Below are 19,380 nucleotides of genomic sequence, written 5' to 3' on the forward strand. Positions count from 1 at the left end.
TCCATGGGCATGCGCAGTGCATATCTTCCCCTCGGGCTCTCGCTCATTTCCCTCCGCCTTCTTTAGACTGTGCGCCGTCAGCTGATCCCTAATAGCATGCCACGGCCGTGACACCGCACAGTCTGAAGAAGAGGGAAGGAGGGGAGTGAGAGTCGAGGTTATGCACTGTGCATGCCCATGGTTCCAAGGCCCGCAGTGGGATTACGTTAGACGAGACTGCGAGGTGGGATCTGGAGCAGCGTGGACGCACAGGCACTGACAGCCTGACACCAAATTATGTCAGAAGACAGGCAGCGCTAATTGGGCATGGCCAAGGGCTAACAGAACAGCGCAGGCTCCGTGACAGCTTAAAACATTGCTGAGGAGGCAGCGCACGGCATCAAGGGGATAGGAATGACAGCTGTGCTGTGTCCCATTACGAAGGAAATTCGCACCTCCGGAACGGTTTAACGGTATAAAGGGACACATTTTTAGTGTTTACTTCGGTGTTTGCAAGGAGCATAATTAAAAGAGCAACCTTTTCCTTTTGCATCCTTAGTGCTGCACAAGATGGCTCTTTCAGCTACAAACGTCTTGGGGGGGGGGTTAAAGGTTCCCTTTCAACTTGCTCCAATCAGGCTTCGGCCTACACTCTGTTCCTCTGCTCCTCCTGCTGTCCCTGGGCTCTAACACCGCCAGTTGGTGCCTGGAAGTGCTGTGTGCACAGTCAACAGTCGCTCCTCTGTTATTGGGGTTCAGTAACGTCAGCTGATCCCCAGCTGTGTGTGCGGCAATACCTCCAATCTGCTCCTCCTGCTGTCCCTGGGCTCTAACACCGCCAGTTGGTGCCTGGAAGTGCTGTGTGCACAGTCAACAGTCGCTCCTCTGTTATTGGGGTTCAGTAACGTCAGCTGATCCCCAGCTGTGTGTGCGGCAATACCTCCAATCTGCTCCTCCTGCTGTCCCTGGGCTCTAACACCGCCAGTTGGTGCCTGGAAGTGCTGTGTGCACAGTCAACAGTCGCTCCTCTGTTATTGGGGTTCAGTAACGTCAGCTGATCCCCAGCTGTGTGTGCGGCAATACCTCCAATCTGCTCCTCCTGCTGTCCCTGGGCTCTAACACCGCCAGTTGGTGCCTGGAAGTGCTGTGTGCACAGTCAACAGTCGCTCCTCTGTTATTGGGGTTCAGTAACGTCAGCTGATCCCCAGCTGTGTGTGCGGCAATACCTCCAATCTGCTCCTCCTGCTGTCCCTGGGCTCTAACACCGCCAGTTGGTGCCTGGAAGTGCTGTGTGCACAGTCAACAGTCGCTCCTCTGTTATTGGGGTTCAGTAACGTCAGCTGATCCCCAGCTGTGTATCCGGCAACGTGTCATGCGACCGCCACGCTGGCACAACTAAAATGTAAGGGGACCTGTCCCCCCCCCTAGGCGTTTGTTACTGAAAGAGCCACCATGTGCAGCACTAATACTGCACAAGGGAAAGGTCGCTCTTGAAATTATGCTCCTTGCAAACGCTGAACTACACACTCATGTAATGTGTCCCCTCACACTGTCCAACCGTCCCGGAGGTGGGACTTTCCTTTGTAATGTGACGCAGCACAGCCGTCATTGCTACCCCCTTGGCACCGTGCGCTGCCTCCTTAGCGTTGTTTGATTCCGTCATGGACCCTGCGCTGTTATGTTATCCCTTGGCCATGCACAGTTTGCGCTGCCCGTCCTCTGACATCATTTGTTGTCGTCCTGGCTGCGCCTGTGCTTCCACGCGGCCCGAAATCACACCTCGCAGTGTCGTCTAATGTGATCCCACAGTGGGCCTGGTTTCCATGGCCATGCGCAGTGCATATACTAGCCTCTCACTCCCCTTCTTCACGCTTCTTCAGACTAGGCGGCGTCAGCTGATCCCTAATAGCATGCCACGGCCTTGACGCCGCACAGTCTGAAGAAGCAGGAAGGAGGTGAGTGAGAGGCGATGATATGCACTGCGCATGCCCATGGATCCCTGGCCCGCAGTGGGACTACATTAGATGACACTGCAAGGTTGGATCTCGGGCAGCTTGGACGCACAGGCACTGCCAGCCGGACACCTACATGATGTCAGAAGACGGGCACCGCTAACTGTGCATGGCCAAGGGATAACATTACAGCGCGGGCTCCGTGACAGAACCAAACAACGTTGAGGAGGTGGCGCCCGGCACCAAGGGGGTTGGAATGACGGCTGTGCTGTGTCACATTACAAAGGAAAGTCCCACTTCCGGGATGGTTTGACGGTGTGAGGGGACACATTATATGAGTGTGTACTTCAGCGTTTGCAAGGAGCATAATTTTCGGAGCCACGATTTTCCATGTGCAGTATTACTGCTGTACAAGATGGCTCTTTCAGCAACAAATGCCTGGGGGGGGGGTTAAAGGTTCCCTTTCAACTTGCTCCACTGCAGGCTTCGGCCTACACTCTGCTCCTCTTTGATTCCCTGGGTTTCAACACTGTCAGTTGCCACCTGGAAGTGTTGTCTACACAGAAAAAACACTAGGTGATGTGTCAGTGGGGTTCAGCACCGCCAGCTGTTCCCCTGCTGTGTAGTCGGCAACGTGTCCAGCACAAGCCACGCTGGCACAACAGAACAAAAGCTGCCACCAGTGCAGGCTTCGGCCTACACTCTGCTCCTCTCCTCCTCCTGCTGACCCTGGGCTCAAACACCGCTAGTTTTTGCCCGGAAGTGCTAGCTGCACAGAGAAAAACACCAGCCAATGTGTTAGTGGGGTTCAGCAACGCCAGCTGCTCCCCTGCTGTGTAGCCGGCAACGTGACCTGCAAACGCCACGCAGGCACATGAACTGAAATTAAAGGGAACCTGGCCCCACCCCCCCAGGTGTTTCTATGTATAACAGCCACCTAGTACAGCAGTACTGCTGCATTTGTACAAGGTGGCTGACTTTTTCTCCTTGCCCACGTGGAACTCAACACGTACAAAATGTGTCTCATTGAGACCATTCCACTGTCCCTGAGGTGTGACTTTCCTTTCTAATGATACGCAGCACCCCCCTTGGTAGCGTTTCCCGTCTTTTGTCATCATGGTTAGCTGGCTGCGCCTGTGCTTCCGCCCTGCTAGAAACAACGCCCCTCGTTGTCATATTTATTTTGTCAGCGAGGGTGTGGTTTATGGGCACGAGCAGTGCATATGTTCGCCTGTCTTAACTCATCTCCTTCCGCCTTCTTCAGACTGTGCGGCCTCCTGGCCGTGGTAGGCGATAAGGGATCAGCTGAGGCTGCCCAGTCTGGAGCAGGTGTAAGGACATGTGTGAGCGGCAAACCTATTTACTGCACAAGGCCACGAATTCCAGCCACGCAGTGTGATTTTTTGAAAACACACTGTGGGTCTGGGTTTCATGTCCATCGCTAACCGCAACGGCCGACATGAAATGAGGTCAGAAGACAGGAAGCGCTCACAGCGCATGGCCAAGGGATCACAATAGCGCAGACTCCTGTACAGCAAATAACAACGCTCAGGAATCTGCGCCCAGTACCTAGGTGCAAATTTTGACACCTGTGCTGCGTCTCCTTAAAAAGACAAGTCACGCCTCCACAACTGTTTGACAGTATAATGGGCTAAATAGTGTACGTGTTTTATTCAGCGTGTGCAAGGAGCAAACCAAATAGAGCAACCTTTTACTTGTGCAGCATTAATGCTGCACAAGGTGTGGCTCTTGTACCTTGCAACACCTGAGGGGGGTTAAAGGTAACCTTTGAAATTGGTTCAACTAGGCTTCGGCCTACACTCTGCTCCTCTCCTGCTGACCCTGGGCTCAAACACCGCTAGTTTTTGCCCGGAACTGCTAGCTGCACAGAGAAAAACACCAGTCAATGTGTTAGTGGGGTTCAGCACCGCCAGCTGTTCCCCTGCTGTGTAGTCGGCAACGTGTCCAGCACAAGCCACGCTGGCACAACTGACCAAAAGCTGCCACCAGTGCAGGCTTCGGCCTACACATTGCTCCTCTCCTCCTCCTGCTGACCCTGGCCTCTAACACCGCAAGTTTTTGCCCGGACATGCGAGCTGCACAGAGAAAAACACCAGTCAATGTGTCAGTGGGGTTCAGCAACGCCAGCTGTTCCCCTGCTGTGTAGCTTGCAACGTGACCTGCAAACGCCATGCAGGCACATGAACTGAAATTGAAGGGAGCCTGCCCCCCACCCCCAGGTGTTTCTATGTAAAACAGCCACCTTGTTTAGCAGTACTGCTGCATTTGTACAAGGTGGTTGACTTTTTCTCCTTGCCCACGTGGAACTCAACACGTACAAAATGTGTCTCATTGAGACCATTCCACTGTCCCTGAGGTGTGACTTTCCTTTCTAATGATACGCAGCACCACCCTTGGTAGCGTTGCCCGTCTTTTGACATCATTGGTTAGCTGGCTGCGCCTGTGCGTCTGCCCTGCTCGAAACAACGCCCCTCGGTGTCTTATTTTTTTGGACAGCGAGGGTGTGATTGATGGGCATGTGCAGTGCATATGTTTGCCTGTGTTCACTCATCTCCTTCCGCCTTCTTCAGACTGGGTGTCCTCATGGCCGCGGCAGGCGATAAGGGATCAGATGAGGCCGCCCAGTCTGAAGCAGGTGTAAGGACATGTGTGAGCGTCAAACATATTTACTGAACAAGGCCACGAATCCCAGCCACGCAGTGTGATTTTTTGAAAACACACTGTGGGTCTGGGATTCATGTCCATCGCTAACCGTAACGGCCGACATTAAATGAGGTCAGAAGACAGGAAGCGCTCACAGCGCATGGCCAAGGGATCACAATAGCGCAGACTCCTGTACAGCAAATAACAACGCTCAGGAATCTGCGCACAGCAGCTAGGTGTAAATTTTGACACCTGTGCTGCATCTCCTTAAAAAGACAAGTCACGCCTCCACTACTGTTTGACAGTATAATGGGCTAAATAGTGTACGTGTTTTATTCAGCGTGTGCAAGGAGCAAAATTAAATAGAGCAACCTTTGACTTGTGCATCATTAATGCTGTTCAAGGTGTGGCTCTTGTACCTTGCAACACCTGAGGGGGGGGTTAAAGGTAACCTTTGAAATTGGTTCAACTAGGCTTCGGCCTACACTCTGCTCCTCTACTCCTCCTGCTGACCCTGGGCTCAAACACCGCTAGTTTCTGCCCAGAACTGCTAGCTGCACAGAGAAAAACACCAGTCAATGTGTTCGTGGGGTTCAGCACCGCCAGCTGTTCCCCTGCTGTGTAGTTGGCATCGTGTCCAGCAGAAGCCACGCTGGCACAACCGACCAAAAGCTGCCACCAGTGCAGGCTTCGGCCTACACTCTGCTCCTCTCCTCCTCCTGCTGACCCCGGGCTCAAACACCGCCAGTTTCTGCCCGGACATGCTAGCTGCACAGAGAAAAACACCAGCCAATGTGTTAGTGGGGTTCAGCACCGCCAGCTGTTCCCCTGCTGTGTAGTCGGCATCGTGTCCAGCACAAGCCACGCTGGCACAACTGACCAAAAGCTGCCACCAGTGCAGGCTTCGGCCTACACTTTGCTCCTCTCCTCCTCCTGCTGACCCTGGGCTCAAACAACGCCAGTTTCTGCCCGGACATGCTAGCTGCACAGAGAAAAACACCAGCCAATGTGTTAGTGGGGTTCAGCACCGCCAGCTGTTCCCCTGCTGTGTAGTCGGCATCGTGTCCAGCACAAGCCACGCTGGCACAACTGACCAAAAGCTGCCACCAGTGCAGGCTTCGGCCTACACTTTGCTCCTCTCCTCCTCCTGCTGACCCTGGGCTCAAACAACGCCAGTTTCTGCCCGGACATGCTAGCTGCACAGAGGAAAACACCAGCCAATGTGTTAGTGGGGTTCAGCACCGCCAGCTGTTCCCCTGCTGTGTACCTGGCAACGTGTCCTGCAAACGCCACGCAGGCACATGAACTGAAATTGAAGGGAGCCTGCCCCCCACCCCCCCAGGTGTTTCTATGTATAACAGCCACCTTGTACAGCAGTACTGCTGCATTTGTACAAGGTGGCTGACTTTTTCTCCTTGCACACGTGGAACTCAACAAGTACAAAATGTGTCTCATTACAGACCATTACAATGTCCCTGAGGTGTGACTTTCCTTTTTAATGACACGCAGCACCCCCATTGTTAGCGCTGCCCGTCTCCTGACATCATTGGTTGGCTGGCTGTGCCTGTGCGTCCCCCCTGCCCGACACAACGCCCCCCGTTGTCTCATATATTTTGACTGCGAGGGTGTGATTGATGGGCACGAGCAGTGCATATGTTCCCCTGTCTTCACTCCCCTCCTTCCGCCTTCTTCTGACTGTGCGGCCTCATGGCCGCGGCATGCGATAAGGGATCAGCTGAGGCCGCCCAGTCTGAAGCAGGTGTAAGGACATGTGTGAGCGGCGAACATATTTACTGCACAAGGCCACGAATCCCAGCACCGCAGTGTGACTTTAGGAAAAGCCACTGTGGGTCTGGGATTTATGGCCATCGTTAACCGCACCGGCCAACATGAAATGAGGTCATGAGACGGCCTGCACTAACAGGGTATTGCCAAGGGATAACACAAGAGCGCAGTTTCCTGTACTGCAAATAACAACGGTAAGGAATCTGCGCCCAGCACCTAGGTGTAAATTTGTACACCTGTGCTGCGTCTCCTTAAAAAGACTAGTAGTCACGCCTCCACTACTGTTTGACAGTATAATGGGCTAAATAGTGTACGTGTTTTATTCAGCGTGTGCAAGGAGCAAAATTAAATAGAGCAACCTTTGACTTGTGCATCATTAATGCTGTTCAAGGTGTGGCTCTTGTACCTTGCAACACCTGAGGGGGGGGTTAAAGGTAACCTTTGAAATTGGTTCAACTAGGCTTCGGCCTACACTCTGCTCCTCTCCTCCTCCTGCTGACCCTGGGCTCAAACACCGCTAGTTTTTGCCCGAAACTGCTAGCTGCACAGAGAAAAACACCAGTCAATGTGTTAGTGGGGTTCAGCAACGCCAGCTGTTCCCCTGCTGTGTAGTCGGCAACGTTTCCAGCACAAGCCACGCTGGCACAACAGAACAAAAGCTGCCACCAGTGCAGGCTTCGGCCTACACTTTGCTCCTCTCCTCCCCCTGCTGACCCTGGGCTCAAACAACGCCTGTTTCTGCCCGGACATGCTAGCTGCACAGAGAAAAACACCAGCCAATGTGTTAGTGGGGTTCAAACAACGCCTGTATCTGCCCGGACATGCTAGCTGCACAGAGAAAAACACCAGCCAATGTGTTAGTGGGGTTCAGCACCGCCAGCACCGACTGCTGTGTAGTCGGCAACGTGTCCAGCACAAGCCACGCTGGCACAACCGACCAAAAGCTGCCACCAGTGCAGGCTTCGGCCTACACTTTGCTCCTCTCCTCCTCCTGCTGACCCTGGGCTCAAACAACGCCAGTTTCTGCCCGGACATGCTAGCTGCACAGAGAAAAACACCAGCCAATGTGTTAGTGGGGTTCAGCACCGCCAGCTGTTCCCCTGCTGTGTAGCTGGCAACGTGTCCTGCAAACGCCACGCAGGCACATGAACTGAAATTGAAGGGAGCCTGCCCCCCACCCCCAGGTGTTTCTATGTATAACAGCCACCTTGTACAGCAATACTGCTGCATTTGTACAAGGTGGCTGACTTTTTGTCCTTGCCCACGTGGAACTCAAAACGTACAAAATGTGTCTCATTGAGACCATTCCACTGTCCATGATGTGTGACTTTCCTTTCTAATGATACGCAGCACCCCCCTTGGTAGCGCTTCCCGTCTTCTGACATCATTGGTTGGCTTGTTGCGCCTGTGCGTCCGCCCTGCCTGAAACAATGCTCCTCGTTGTCTTATTTTGACTGCGAGGGTGTGATTGATGGGCACGAGCAGTGCATATCTTCACCTGTCTTAACTCATCTCCTTCCGCCTTCTTCAGACTGTGCAGCCTCATGGCCGCGGCATGCGAGAAGGGATCAGCAGAGGCCGCCCAGTCTGAAGCAGGTGTAAGGACGTGTGTGAGCGGCCAAAATATTTACTGCTCAAGGCCACGAATCACAGCACCGCAGTGTGACTTTATGAAAAGGCACTGTGGGTCTGGGATTTATGGCCATCGTTAACCGCACCGGCCAACATGAAATGAGGTCATAAGACGGGCAGCTCTAACAGGGCATTGCCAAGGGATAACACAAGAGCGCAGACTCCTGTACAGCAAATAACAACGCTCAGGAAGCTGCGCCAAGCACCAAGGCGTTATTTGGGACACCTGTGCTGCGTCTCCTTAAAATGCCAAGTCACGCATCCACTACGGTTTTACTGTAGAATGGGCTAAATTGTGTACTTCTTTCATTCAGCGTGTGCAAGTAGACAAATTAATAGAGCAACCTTTCACTTGTGCAGCATTAATACTGCACAAGGTGTGTCTCTTGTACTTTGTAACACCTGAGGGGGGGTTAAAGGTTTCCTTTGAAATTGGTTCAAATAGGCTTCGGCCTACATTCTGCTCCTCTCCTCCTCCTCCTGCTTCAACACGGGCTCTAACATCGCTAGTTTTTGACCGCAAGTGCTAGCTGCACAGAGAAAAACACGCCATTGTGTTAGTGGGGTTCAGCAACGCCAGCTGTTCCCCCACTGTGTAGCCGGCAAAGTGTCCTGCAAACGCAACGCAGACACAAAGCTGCCTCCAGTGCAGGCTTCGGCCTACACTCTGCTCCCCCTGCTTACCCTTAGCTCCAACACCGCTAGTTGGGGCTCTAGGAAGACAATCTTTAATAGGCAACCCATCTGGGTTCCAGCACCGCCAGCTGGTTCTCGGCAGTGTTCTTGTCACAGGTACTCCCTCGTGCCAAGCCTGGTTTCAGCACCGTCAGCTGTTTCCGGGTTGTGTCAAGCTCACTGAGACGCCTATGCTTGCCCCGTCGTGGTGCGGTCGGGTTAGCCAACTCCAGGGTGCCTCCAGTTTAGGAGCTTCCTATGTGGGCTGCGTGAACTGGTAGTCAAGGCTGGTTCTGTAGTGCCAGTAGGCCCAGCTCCCCCTGTAGGACTGTTGGGGTTCGGTAACTGCGGCTGCCTCGCGGCCTAGCTGTTCTCTCCTCTCCTGTGGGCCTTGGGGTCCACCACCTGGTTCCAGCACCGTCAGCTGGTTCCAGGCCGAGCCTTTGGCTTAGGTGCCTCCTCCTGGGTATCCGAGTTCCGCCAACGTCAGGCGGTCCTTGGTAGTGCTTTTAAGCGCGGGCACCTACAGCTTAGTAACCGGGTTCCAGCACCGCCAGCTAGTCCTCGGTCGTGCCATTGGCTCTTGCACACTGGGGCAACGCATCTGGGTTCCAGCACCGCCAGCTGGTTCTCGGCAGTGTTCTTGTCACAGGTACTCCCTCGTGCCAAGCCTGGTTTCAGCACCGTCAGCTGTTTCCGGGTTGTGTCAAGCTCACTGAGACGCCTATGCTTGCCCCGTCGTGGTGCGGTCGGGTTAGCCAACTCCAGGGTGCCTCCAGTTTAGGAGCTTCCTATGTGGGCTGCGTGAACTGGTAGTCAAGGCTGGTTCTGTAGTGCCAGTAGGCCCAGCTCCCCTTGTAGGACTGTTGGGGTTCGGTAACTGCGGCTGCCTCGCGGCCTAGCTGTTCTCTCCTCTCCTGTGGGCCTTGGGGTCCACCACCTGGTTCCAGCACCGTCAGCTGGTTCCAGGCCGAGCCTTTGGCTTAGGTGCCTCCTCCTGGGTATCCGAGTTCCGCCAACGTCAGGTGGTCCTTGGTAGTGCTTTTAAGCGCGGGCACCTACAGCTTAGTAACCGGGTTCCAGCACCGCCAGCTGGTCCTCGGTCGTGCCATTGGCTCTTGCACACTGGGGCAACGCATCTGGGTTCCAGCAACGCCAGCTGGTTCTCGGCAGTGTTTTTGACACAGGTACTCCCTCGTGCCAAGCCTGGTTTCAGCACCGTCAGCTGTTTCCGGGTTGTGTCAAGCTCACTGAGACGCCTATGCTTGCCCCGTCGTGGTGCGGTCGGGTTAGCCAACTCCAGGGTGCCTCCAGTTTAGGAGCTTCCTATGTGGGCTGCGTGAACTGGTAGTCAAGGCTGGTTCTGTAGTGCCAGTAGGCCCAGCTCCCCTTGTAGGACTGTTGGGGTTCGGTAACTGCGGCTGCCTCGCGGCCTAGCTGTTCTCTCCTCTCCTGTGGGCCTTGGGGTCCACCACCTGGTTCCAGCACCGTCAGCTGGTTCCGGGCCGAGCCTTTGGCTTAGGTGCCTCCTCCTGGGTATCCGAGTTCCGCCAACGTCAGGCGGTCCTTGGTAGTGCTTTTAAGCGCGGGCACCTACAGCTTAGTAACCGGGTTCCAGCACCGCCAGCTGGTCCTCGGTCGTGCCATTGGCTCTTGCACACTGGGGCAACGCATCTGGGTTCCAGCACCGCCAGCTGGTTCTCGGCAGTGTTCTTGTCACAGGTACTCCCTCGTGCCAAGCCTGGTTTCAGCACCGTCAGCTGTTTCCGGGTTGTGTCAAGCTCACTGAGACGCCTATGCTTGCCCCGTCGTGGTGCGGTCGGGTTAGCCAACTCCAGGGTGCCTCCAGTTTAGGAGCTTCCTATGTGGGCTGCGTGAACTGGTAGTCAAGGCTGGTTCTGTAGTGCCAGTAGGCCCAGCTCCCCCTGTAGGACTGTTGGGGTTCGGTAACTGCGGCTGCCTCGTGGCCTAGCTGTTCTCTCCTCTCCTGTGGGCCTTGGGGTCCACCACCTTGTTCCAGCACTGTCAGCTGGTTCCGGGCCGAGCCTTTGGCTTAGGTGCCTCCTCCTGGGTATCCGAGTTCCGCCAACGTCAGGCGGTCCTTGGTAGTGCTTTTAAGCGCGGGCACCTACAGCTTAGTAACCGGGTTCCAGCACCGTCAGCTGGTCCTCGGTCGTGCCATTGGCTCTTGCACACTGGGGCAACGCATCTGGGTTCCAGCACCGCCAGCTGGTTCTCGGCAGTGTTTTTGTCACAGGTACTCCCTCGTGCCAAACCTGGTTTCAGCACCGTCAGCTGTTTCCGGGGTGTGTCAAACTCGCTGAGACGCCTATGTTTGCCCCGTCGTGTTGCAGTCGGGTTAGCCAACTCCAGGGTGCCTCCAGTTTAGGAGCTTCCTATGTGGGCTGCGTGAACTGGTAGTCAAGGCTGGTTCTGTAGTGCCAGTAGGCCCAGCTCCCCCTGTAGGACTGTTGGGGTTCGGTAACTGCGGCTGCCTCGTGGCCTAGCTGTTCTCTCCTCTCCTGTGGGCCTTGGGGTCCACCACCTTGTTCCAGCACCGTCAGCTGGTTCCGGGCCGAGCCTTTGGCTTAGATGCCTCCTCCTGGGTATCCGAGTTCCGCCAACGTCAGGCGGTCCTTGGTAGTGCTTTTAAGCGCGGGCACCTACAGCTTAGTAACCGGGTTCCAGCACCGTCAGCTGGTCCTCGGTCGTGCCATTGGCTCTTGCACACTGGGGCAACGCATCTGGGTTCCAGCACCGCCAGCTGGTTCTCGGCAGTGTTTTTGTCACAGGTACTCCCTCGTGCCAAACCTGGTTTCAGCACCGTCAGCTGTTTCCGGGGTGTGTCAAACTCGCTGAGACGCCTATGTTTGCCCCGTCGTGTTGCAGTCAGGTTAGCCAACTCCAGGGTGCCTCCAGTTTAGGAGCTTCCTATGTGGGCTGTGTGAACTGGTAGTCAAGGCTGGTTCTGTAGTGCCAGTAGGCCCAGCTCCCCCTGTAGGACTGTTGGGGTTCGGTAACTGCGGCTGCCTCGCGGCCTAGCTGTTCTCTCCTCTCCTGTGGGCCTTCGGATCCACCACCTGGTTCCAGCACCGTCAGCTGGTTCTCGGCAGTGTCTTTTGCTCTTGTACCTTCTGCTCCCCATCCTGGTTCCAGTACCGTCAGCTGGTTCCGGGCAGAGCCTTTGGCTTAGGTGCCTCCTTCTGGGTATCCAAGTTCCACCAACGTCAGGTGGTCCTTGGTAGTGCTTTCAGGCACGGGTACCTCCTGCTTAGTAACCGGGTTCCAGTAACGTCAGCTGGTCCTCGGTAGTTCCATTGGCTCTTGGACCTTCGGCTACCCATCCGGGTTCCAGTACCGTCAGCTGGTTCTCGGCAGTGTCTTTTGCTCTTGTACCTTCTGCTCCCCATCCTGGTTCCAGTAACGTCAGCTGGTTCCGGGCAGAGCCTTTGGCTTAGGTGCCTCCTTCTGGGTATCCGAGTTCCGCCAACGCCAGGCGGTCCTTGGTAGTGCTTTTTAGCACGGGTACCTCCTGCTTAGTAACCGGGTTCCAGTAACATCAGCTGGTCCTCGGTAGTTCCATAGGCTCTTGAACCTTCGGGTAGCCATCCGAGTTCCAGTTCCATCAGCTGGTTCTTGGCATTTTCTCAGCCTTCTTGTACCTTCTGCTACATTTCCAAGTTTAAGACCCTAAAGTCGACGACCCGGAAGACCACCCCGATGACGACGACCCGGAAGACCACCCCGATGACGACGGCGGAGACGACGACGGCGGAGACGACGACGGCTGAGACGACGACGGCGGAGATGACGACACTGGAGACGACGACCCTGGAGACGACGACATGGAAGACCGAGAAGCAGAAGAACAAGAGGCTGCAGAACAAAGAGCAGAAGAACATTAAGCATAAGACTTAATATCAGAGCAAAAGATATTATCTAAATTATATGCAGAAGAAGACTAAGCAGTGTATGGGGGTGAGTCCGTTCCTCCTCGTGGTGCCCCTGGATAAAGCCTGATGCTGCAGGCAAACTGAACGCGGACAAATGTAACTTTTCTGACTGGCAGAACGGAAGGTGTAATCTTCCAACTTTTATAGATAACAACTACGGGAATGCCTGTCACAAATGAGAATATGATGAAGAAGTAGAATAGGAAGAATAATAACAGTGGAATAAAAAGAATATGTAGAATAGGAAGAATAATAATAGTTGAATAAAATGAATATGAAGAATGTAATAAAAAAAAAATAGGTAGAAGATGAAGAAGAAGATGAATAAGGCGAAGAAGAAGTTGATGTCAAAGATGCTGATGATGATGAAGATGAAAGTGTGGGAAAAGTAAAAAAAAAAACGAAAAAAAAGAAGGGGAAGGGCGTGGAATAGTGAAACATCAATATCTGACAAAATAAAAAAAAATTTACATACTCAATATCTTTTTCACTCCGAACGTCTTTAAAAAAAAAAAAACATGCTATTCTATTTGATTGGGCTAAACCTCATTGCCTTTAATGTCTCCGCCACCTCCCACAATACATCCTACATTATTCTTAGTTGTTTTCCTTGATGTAGAATGAACCTACAAGGAAAGAAAGGGTTTATTTTAATTCCGATATTTTGGTCCCATTGACTTGCATTGGGATCGGGTATCGGTATCGGCGATATCCGATATTTTTTGAATATCGGCCGATCCCAACCGATACCGATACTTTCCGATATCGGAAGGTATCGCTCAACACTAATCATAACCAATAAATCCTTCTCTTTAAAAGTTTCCATAAACTGAAGTAAAATCACCATAACACGTCCAAATCCACCCGGAAACCGGGCGATTTTCTCACAAAATAAACAACATGACATAAAGTATAACAAGAAAATGGGAGGGGGAGTGAGATCTTGAATATTCTTGAGTAGTGTTGAGCATTCCGATACCGCAAGTATCGGGTATCGGCCGATACTTGCGGTATCGGAATTCCGATACCGAGATCCGATATTTTTGTGGTATCGGGTATCGGTATCGGAGGTGTAAAATAAAGAATTAAAATAAAAAATATTGTTATATTCACCTCTCCGGCGGCCCCTGGAACATCACCGCGAGTCACCGGCGTCCGGCAGGCTTCTTTGTTCAAAATGAGCGCCTTTAGGACCTGCGGAATGACGTCGCGGCTTGTGATTGGTCGCGTGCCGCCCATGTGACCGCCGCGCGACCAATCAGAAGCTGCGACGTCATTCCTCAGATAAATTCCTAGAATGAGCGCCTTTAGGACCTCTGGAATGACGTCGCGGCTTCTGATTGGTCGCGTGGCAGTCACATGGGCGGCACGCGACCAATCAGAAGCCGCGACGTCATTCCGCAGGTCCTAAAGGCGCTCATTTTGAACAAAGAAGCCTGCCGGACGCCGGTTCCTCGCGGTGATGTTCCAGGGGCCGCCGGAGAGGTGAATATAACAATATTTTTTATTTTAATTCTTTATTTTACACATTAATATGGATCCCAGGGCCTGAAGGAGAGTTTCCTCTCCTTCAGACCCTGGGATCCATCAGGATACCTTCCGATACTTGGTGTCCCATTGACTTGTATTGGTATCGGATATCGGTATCGGTGATATCCGATACTTTTCGGGTATCGGCAGATACTATCCGATACCGATACTTTCAAGTATCGGACGGTATCGCTCAATACTATTCTTGAGGTAACTGATGAAACCGCTGCAAAACAGCTGATTTTATAGATGAAATTATTCCCTCTCAGCTCCTGTCAACCAATAAAAATTCACAAAAAAAGCGGGAAGCCAAACCAGGGAAAACCAGTTCAAACCTGCTCGTGCATAGCACAGCTTCCCAAATGTTTATTAACCCTTTCAAGAACCATCAAAAACAAACAGAAAAAAACATAAACCATAGTTAAAATTATGGGGGCTGTGTTATCATGCGACCCCCCCTTGATTACACTAAAGGGGAGGGCGTTCAGGAGACGAGCTCTGCCCCCACTGTCACTCAGTAACCGGTGAGGAGGAGATACTGAATATTTCATGAGGTGTGGGGAAACCTGTGGAAACTTTCCACCCACAGGCTACACTGAGGAGATGGGTGCTGCTGCCAGACATGGTGGCTTCTCTGGTGACTGGATGTGGCATTTAGGGTATGTTTCCATGGAGCGTATTCCTTCAGTATTTGCTGCGGTTTGGATGCTGTGCACAGCCTCAGGGCTCGTTTCCATTTGCGAGAAACACGTTTGTGTCTCGCATGTGAAAACCAAGCTCTTGCACCGACACTTTGGAGCGGAGCGTGCAGCTCCATGTATTGGTATGCGGCCGCACGCTCCGCTGAGTGCCAGCGCCAGAGCTTTGTTTTCACATGCGAGACACGGACGTGTTTCTCGCAAATGGAAATGAGCCCTCAGTGTCCAATCCGCAGTATCCGGATGTTACAGCATAGTGGAGAGGATTTTATGAAATCTCATCTCTACTATCCATGCAGGGACGCCTCCGGCAAACCTGCGTATACGCACATGCGGCGCATCTTTATAGACCGTAGCATGTCTATTTATTTATCTTGCGGAGACGCTCAGTCTCTGTGAGATAAATTACACAGTCTATGTATAGGATGTGATGATTCCACATATGTTCATTGAACACATGCGGAATGACCACACGTACCAAAAAAGGCAGCGCTTTGGGTGGGACCGGGTATCAGTCCAAAGCGCGGCAAATACACCCCGTGGACTCATACCCTTATATTTCTATAATAATCTACTAACATTGTCACAGAATTAACCATTAATCTTCTCTTTCCACTATATATTATTATATTATTGAAGCGCCCCCATGGGGCCGTGGGGTACTCGGTACCAGGTCCTTCGGTTCACAGGGGGATGTCACGGTGGCTGACCCAGTCCATAGCCCTGGGACATCCGTGTAAAAGGGAAAGGTCTTTAAAGGGATTAAGTTTGTGTTTGTGACGCCACCTGTGGTATTCGGTCAGGATGACCGACGCTGCTTTAAGGGGTCCGCTGGCGTGATGTTATGGCAGCTAGATGGTATACCTTCCCACAGGTGAAGTGTATCCCCAGGGCTTCCCGGTGTGTAGATGGTAAATGATAAATGGAACAGTGAAGAACGAGGACACAAGGTTGCAGCCTCTTTACCATTACTGAAGACTTCAGCATCCACAGTCCAGAGCACCAGATCACAGGGCAGGCAGAGTCCGGCTGGTTTGGAGGCAAGTCCCCTTGTCCAGGTAGAAATCAGTAGCCTTCCCTTGTGCTGCAGTGTTGTAGTTCCTTACTGCCTAAGGCTTCACATAAGGTCCTCACAGATGTAATGTCTTTCTCTCTGTCCCCCATATAGGATACGACAAACCCGTATGACTGGTGGCTAGAGGCTGTTTATAGTGACTCTAGCATGCCTCGGCCTCCAAAGTTTGCCACCAAGCCTCCTGGGTGTAGGGCGGACAGGTAAAATGAAATTAGCTGTCCTGCCGGTCTCTGGAGCAAGGCATAAAGGTTGTTACTCCCTCGGTGTTCTGGCTACTGGGCCTCTGCGCCTCAGAAGGAGGCAGCCTGGGTAGGGCTGGTCCCCTTCTGGTATCCACTCCTTTGCTACGACTTCCTTCACACTCGCTGCAATACAGTTCTGCCTTCTGTGTGTCTCTTTCTAGGAGCTGCACCTCTGAGGGCATGCACAGCTCTGTGTCCTTCTCCCTCGTTCTCTGACAGGATCCCACCCCTGTCAGGGACCAACTAACTGAGCAGAGCTCAGCCAGCAATGGACTAACTTTCCCTACAGGCGACCAGTTTTACCTATGTGGGGAGTGACCTAATAAATAGGAGCAAGAGCTCCCCCTGGTGGCCTGGAGTGTGAAATGTGTTGCATGTTTGTGATACCTGGATGCAGTTATCCTTCTTTGCCTCCAAAGCATTACTCTCCCAGAGAGGAAAACAATGCCACTGCGACGGCCAGGAACCTGGGGCGCTGCATTATATTATATTATAGATTACTGTGCTAATGTTTTAGGCCAGAGAGAGAGACTCTGCAAAGTAAGAATGCTGTCATGAATATAGAAGTATTAGGGTATATCTCCACTTTCCAGCTTGGCAGTGCTTTGGACAGGTTGGACGCCTGTCCCTTTCAAAGCGTTGCAAAATGAATGAATGAAAGAAAAATCTAAAACGGATTAATATCTGATGTGGCCACTCTTTGTAATTAAAAAAGTATATAAGGATCAGTTTTTCTAGGTATACTTGCAAGGGCGGACTTATAATTGGAGCAACTTTGTGCAGTCACAGGGGCTCAAGAGGTAAAGGGGACCATCTCTACCACCAAAGCAGGTGGAATTGTGCATTATGATGAGTTTTTGGTTTCAAGGTGCCCATATATTGTTGTTGCACAGGGGTCCTCACAGTTTGTGAGGGAACGCGGCAGGGAGATTTCAAACATCTTTGGAGAACTTACCACAGATCTGCTGTGGATGTAGGCTGTACAAACCCTTCTGTCTCTATGTAATCCATACAGACTCAATGAAAATGAGATCAGGGTTCTGTGGGGCTCATATAATCACTTGTATGACTCCATGTTCTTCTTTAGGTTCGGGGTCACACTTATGAGTGTGATGCGAGAAACTCGCGCAAGTCTCTCTCAAACACCCGGCACTTCCTGCCGGAACTCAGACCGGAGTGTGCGGCTGCATAGAAATACATACTTCTCGCATCACACTCGCAAGTGTGACCCCGGCCTTACACTGAAGATAGTTCTTAACGACATTGGTTGTATGTTTGATGTTGTCCTGCTGCAGAATAAATTTGGAGCCAATCAGAAGCCTCCCTGATAGCATTGCTTGATGAATACGTATCTGCTTTCATAAGATAAGTATCTCCCCACAGGCCAAGATGCTGAGTAATGTATAGGGTTGTCGAGAAATGTGTAAGGCACCCTTCATATGTCCTGATATTTCTGGTACTGGAAAAACAGCATTGGTGTGATCGGTGTCAGCGCGCCATCCGTATGACCACGTAACACCATGACGTGTGGCATGTGTATGTCCATGTGCACCATCAATGTGACAAGTACTGGACTAGAATGAAGAATACAAATGACATGTTTAGGTGTTAAATCTGCAAAGATAAAGTTAGATTCATCCATAGATAGACTGTAAAAAATGAAGACAAGCACTCTTTAAAAAAAAAAATGAAAGGCTCACACTTAGAGCTGAAAGCCCACATGGGCTATTAACTCCTTCATGACCAGAGCTTTTTTCGTTTTTGAGTTTTTGTTTTTTGCTCCCCTTCTTCCCATAACCATATTTTTTTTATTTTTTGATCAATATGGCCATTTGAGGGCTTATTTTTTGCGGGGCGAGTAATACTTTTGAACGACACCATTGGTTTTAGCATAAAGTGTACTGGAAAACGGGAAAAAAGTTAAAAGTGCAGTGAAATTGCAAAAAAAGCTGAATCCCACACTTTTTTTTTTCACCATGTTCACTAAATGGTTAGGGATGAGCTAGCAAAGTGCAGGGACAGGTAGTGATGGCTACTTGCGAACATGTGTGACACTTGCGGTTTTGCACTTGCGGTGAGACAAAAAAAACTGCTAGCAGCGTTTTTTCATGTTGCTGCAAGTACCACATTTGCCGGATCGCGGCAAAACTGCAAGTGCCGCACATGTCCGCAAGTCTCATAGGGAATGAATGAGGCCGAAAGCAGTGTTGCCGTAAGAGATCCGTTAAGCGGCAGATGCGTAAAAACTGCCGGATCTGCCGCAAATGGCAAAAATTGCTGATGTAAATGTAGCTGTGTCTGCAGTGTCTGCATTAGTCATACCTATGGGGGAGGCAACACTTAAAGTGCCTAGGGTGGCATAAACTCTAAATACGAAGATGGAGATCATCATATGACCTACATATGTGTTACAGCAGACCAGTGTGGATTATTATTATTTTTTTAATAAATTGGTGAAAGAGGAAAATTGTCACGGAGTGATTTTTTTTCAAATAAAGGACTTTAATGTGTGTGTTTCTTTCTTTTGAATATGGGTTTGTAATGGCAATGTATGGCAGTTTCCTTTCCATTAATAACTCCTGAGCTTAATGCCAGCAAACGTTACACAGCAAACATCAACATCAAAACCATTATCCCGATTACCATTGCACCAAGAAGAGCTGAGGCTAAGGCCGACGTCACACAGGCGACTTAAATGGACGAGTGCAATGCGATAAAAAATCGCATTGCACTTTGACCAATGTTACACTATGGGGCAGCTCCCAGCAGCCGAATTTTTGTCGGCCGTTTTCCTCGGTCCCAGACAATCGCAGCACGCTGCGAATGTCACGGACACCCGGCCGATTCTCGGCTCACTCGCACCCATATAAGCCTATGGGTGCGAGTGAGACAGCGTACATCACTCGGATATCATCCGAGTGCTGTGCGCTAAACGCGGACCCCGGCAATGGAGGAGATGGAGAAATTAGTTTCTCCGCCTCCTCCATAGCTGTGCTCCGAGCCACTGTGCGAGAGGCTCGGTGCACAGATGCATGACACTCGGCTCCTGCTCGCAGCAGAGCAGGAGCCGAGGGTCATTAGCTCTCGCATCGGATGCAATAGGCTAGTGTGACACCGGCCTAAGTGTTGAATTAGTGCATTCAACCTTAGATGTTTATTAAAAGAGGGGGGGACCTCACATTATTTTTTTTAGGG

Source organism: Ranitomeya imitator, chromosome 4 (assembly GCF_032444005.1).
Source record: "Ranitomeya imitator isolate aRanImi1 chromosome 4, aRanImi1.pri, whole genome shotgun sequence".
In the NCBI taxonomy this organism is placed as follows: Eukaryota; Metazoa; Chordata; class Amphibia; order Anura; family Dendrobatidae; genus Ranitomeya; species Ranitomeya imitator.